The sequence below is a fragment of the Myotis lucifugus genome, unplaced genomic scaffold (assembly GCF_000147115.1).
Source record: "Myotis lucifugus unplaced genomic scaffold, Myoluc2.0 scaffold_160, whole genome shotgun sequence".
NCBI lineage: Eukaryota > Metazoa > Chordata > Mammalia > Chiroptera > Vespertilionidae > Myotis > Myotis lucifugus.
The window spans coordinates 129,095-133,295 of record NW_005871208.1 but is presented as its reverse complement, the minus strand read 5'-3'; the positions used below and the strand labels follow the sequence as shown (position 1 = coordinate 133,295).

The 4,201-nt window shown below is 52.3% G+C and overlaps 1 long non-coding RNA gene across 1 annotated transcript in view; it reads right to left on the bottom strand.

The window, feature by feature from the left end:
- LOC106698296 overlaps positions 1 to 1,228 on the bottom strand; it is a 7,875-nt gene extending 6,647 nt beyond the window's left edge. Inside the window, exon 1 of the long non-coding RNA XR_001349580.2 lies at positions 479 to 1,228. This is a non-coding gene — a long non-coding RNA (uncharacterized LOC106698296). The remainder of the gene's footprint in view (positions 1 to 478) is intronic.
- Positions 1,229 to 4,201: the final 2,973 nt, after the last annotated feature.

Below are 4,201 nucleotides of genomic sequence, written 5' to 3'. Positions count from 1 at the left end.
GGCGCCGGGATGCTGGGCCTGGCGGCGGGAGCCCTGGGAGTGGGACCGCGCGCGGCCGCCGCCTGGGGCCGCAGAGCCCGGGGCTCGCCCTCGCTCGTCCGCGGACCGGCGGGCCGCGGGAGGGGAGGGGCGGCCGCCAGGTGGACCTCGCAGGGAGCTGGCCCCGGGCCCCTCCCGGCTTCTGCCCCTAGAGCCCGGGCTGGGTACAGACCCTCCCGGACGCTCTGTACACAGACCCCGGGCGACAGAGCGGGTCCGCGCCCCGCGGGAGAACCGGACGCCTGGGTCCCCGGCGGTGACGGTGCCGAGGCGGCCAAGACGACCCGGGAGGACCGGTGGCACTCAGGGTTAGGGACCTGGCGGCGTTGCTGGAAGGGTGGAGGAGGGAGGGAGTACTTCATAAATATTTAATAATATTATTATTATTAATAAATCGTCATAATCATGGGCCCCGTCTGCGTTCCCTGGGCACGCTCACCTGGCAAGGCCACGGGAGCCTCCAGGTGCCTCGTAACCTCCGCTGTAGCGCTGGGATTCCTCACTCAGCCGGGCTGGGAGCTGCCAGCCTGCACCGAGCAGCCTCAGCTGCGGGGCGGGGGAAGTCAGACGCCGTCAGGAAGCCTTCCCGGGCAGGTGAAGGAAGTTCTTGCAGAGATTTTAGCCTCTTCTGCTCTTTCGGAGTCCTTGTTCCAAAAGTAGAGGGCTGGTCCTCCATTGTTCCTGGACATTTGTCCCTCCACTCGTCTTGGTAGGCTAAGGTAGCCAATATTGACAAGCAGGGCCTTCTGAGGGCTAATTCCATGTAGGATTCCATTTTGGTTGAAGTACTGGTGCTCAGGGTGATATTTCTGTGACCAGGTACTTCTTTGCATATCAGCGGGAGAACTTCATTCATTGGTTCACTGGTCCAACAAAAATACCTACTATGTGCCACACTCGGAACAATATAGATAGAACTTCCTCTGTCGTGGAATTTTCATGCTAGTTTGGGGGGACAGGCAGATCATAAACATGAAAACAAACACGATAATGTGATGAGATGTGTGTGTGAGATGGGCTATTTCTTCTCTTGGAGGTACTACCTGGCAATTAAGAAAAAGTCAGAAAAATTTGCTTCTCTAAGGGCAAGGAGCACAGGATTAGATCATACTCCCCTCCCCAAGATTTACTCACTATAAAGTCATAATAGTAATTTTTTACATTTTTAAATAAAACTTTACAGTTAAAAACATTTTTATATGCATGCTTTACTTCAATTAAAAAGAATAGCAATAGCCCAGCCGGTGTGCTCAGTGGTTGAGCGTCGACATATGACCCAGGAGGTCACTGTTCCATTCCCAGTCAGGTCACATACCTGGGTTTCGGGCACCATGTCCAGTGGGGGTGTGTAGGAGGCAGCCGATTAGTGATTTTCTCTCATCATTGATGTTTCTATCTCTTTCTCCCTCTCCCTTGCTCTCTGAAATCAATAAAAATATATTTTTTAAAAATAGCAATAGCCCTGGATGGTGTTCTCAGTGGTTAGAGCATCGGCCTAAGCACTGAAGGGTCAGGGTTGTTTTGTTTGTTTTAATCCTCACCTGAGGATATTTTTCCATTGATTTTTTTAGAGAGAGGAAAGAGGCGCGGGGGTGGGGGGGAGAGGGAGAAAGAGAGAAACATCAATCCCGAGACCCTTTGGTTCAAGGACCGATGCTCTAACAACTGAGAATAACAGCCAGGGCAAGGATCACAGGTTTGATTCCCGGTCGAGGGCATGTACCTGGGCTGCAGGTTTGATCTATGCCCAGGTCAGGGTGGAGTGCCTTCAGTAGGCAACTGATTGATGTGCCTCTCTCACAGTGATATTTCTCGCTCTCGCTCTCTTCCCCCCTCCCTGGGTGAGGATTAACAAAATAATAATAATAGCAATAACAATTACATAGTGTTTGCTGTGTGTCAGGCCCTGTTCTAAGTGCCTTACATAAATGTTATCCATTTAATCCTCACAATAATCCATGAGATGAGTAGTATAATTTAGCCCCATTTGACAGAGAAGGAAACTGAGGCTTAGAGGGGGTTATCTGAGGCAGAAGCAGTACTCAACTTGACTCTTCTACCTTTAAACCCAAGCCCTTTCTGTGTCAAAATGAGTTTCAGTGAGGCCACAAAGGGAGTGATACCAGGGAGAAACTGGCCAAGGGAGGGAAGGCTTGGGAATGAGGAACAGGACAGGCACATTCGGAGGGGTTAAGTGTGATCAAGGTTCTCTAGAAATACTACTTTGAAATCACTTTAGATAGCCCTAGTACTGGGAATGGGGGCAAAATATGAAATAGGACAATAGGACATGTTTTGAGGAAAGAAGTAGGAAATATGAGGAGGCTAAGTGATATGATTTGACCTGACCGGGAATCAAACTATGACCTCCTGGTTCATAGGTTGACACTTAACCACTGAGCCACGCTGGCCAGGCTGATTTTATTTCTTAATTTATATTTTAATATATCTCCTAAATTTATGATGTCTTAATTATTTTATATTCATTAGCTCCCTGGTATGTACCAGGTATTATACTAGGCACTGGGATATGGTGATAAGTGGACATGACTTCTTGGAGCTTACAATCTAGTGGGGCAACAGACTTACGTTTTATATTTTTCACATTGCATTTGCCCCCCTCCCTTCACTTTGCCTGGGGTGAATCAAGTTTGGGCCCAAGGGAAAGGGGGCAGAAGGATAAACTAAACCTAAATTTGTCCTTATAAAACTAGTCTTTACTGTTTGACTATGTAGGTCTAAGATTACAAATGGTATGCTCAATGAGGGGAAATAAAGTTGTTCACTACTTCCCTGCCTTTTCTCCTTTCTCTTCTTTCTGGCCTGTGTGGGCCTAGCCAGTCTGTCAACAGCTCGGCAAGCCATTATCTCTGCCTGTGGATCCAGGGTCTGAGGGGGAGGGTCTGGAGCAGAACTGAGAGCTTGCTGGGTCCCAATAAACTATCAGTGATTTATTATCAAATATATATATATATATACATACATACATACATACACACACATATACATACATACATACATACACAAACACACTAGTGACCCGGTACATGAATTTATGTACATTGAAAGGAAATTAATTAGAAGGTGGCCAGCAGGGCGGGACTGGGCAAGACGGCCAAACATGCCCTGGAGCCAATGGTCAGCCGCACCTGGGTGGCGCTGCGGCTCAAAGGGCATCTGTGGAGTGAGCGGGGTTCCTCCGGAGGTGGGGTCCCGTGGCCTGGTGGAATTGTTTGCACGGCCCTGCAAGGAATCGGGCTCCCTCCTCTTTGGTTCCGGGGTGCATCACCCAAGAACCTCTTCTGCCAAGTCACTGCAGCTCAGCAGCTCCTGCGTTGAGCGTCTGCCCCCTGATGGTCAGTGCGCATCATACCTACTGGACCGTCCGTCGGTTGCTTAGTCTTTTATCTACACTAATAATAGACAAATATGTAAATTGACCATACCTCCATGACGCCCACACAGCCAATCAGGAGGGAATATGCAAATTAGCAGGACAAAGATGGCAGTGGCCATGGAGCCAGCCAGAGCAGACAGGAGGCTAGGGTCGCCCCCAGCGATGGAGGAAACCAAGCTTCCTACCTGCCTGGGCCAGCCACCGAAGGATGAGCCTGTGGGCTGCGGCCAAAGAGCAGGCTGGAGCCAGTGGGAGGCTTGGGTCGCCCCCAGCGGTGGAGGAAGCTTGGCTTCTTCCATTGCTGGGGGCGACCCAAACTTCCTGCCGGCCCTGGCTGGCCGCTGAAGGAGGGGCCTGTGGGCAGTGGCCACAGAGCCGGCCAGAGCATGCAGGAGGCTTGCGTCGCCCTGGCTGGCCACCGAAGGAGGGGCCTGCAAATGGCCCTCAGCCCCTCACCCAGGCTGGCCACACCACCATCGGGGTGAGGGTCCCCACTGGGGGGCGTGGCCAGCCTGAAAACAGCCCTCAGCCTTTTACCCAGGCTGGCCACGCCCCCATGGGGTGAGGGTCCCCGCTGGGGGGCATGGCCAGCCTGCAAACAGCCATCAGCCCCTCACCCAGGCTGGCCAGGCACCCCAGCAGGGACCCCCCCTTGAAGGGGGGTGTGGCCAGCCTGAAAACGGCCCTCAGCCCCTCAACCAGGCTGGCCACACCCCCCCCAGCGGGGACCCTCACCCCCATGGGGGTGTGGCTGGCCCTGCAGAC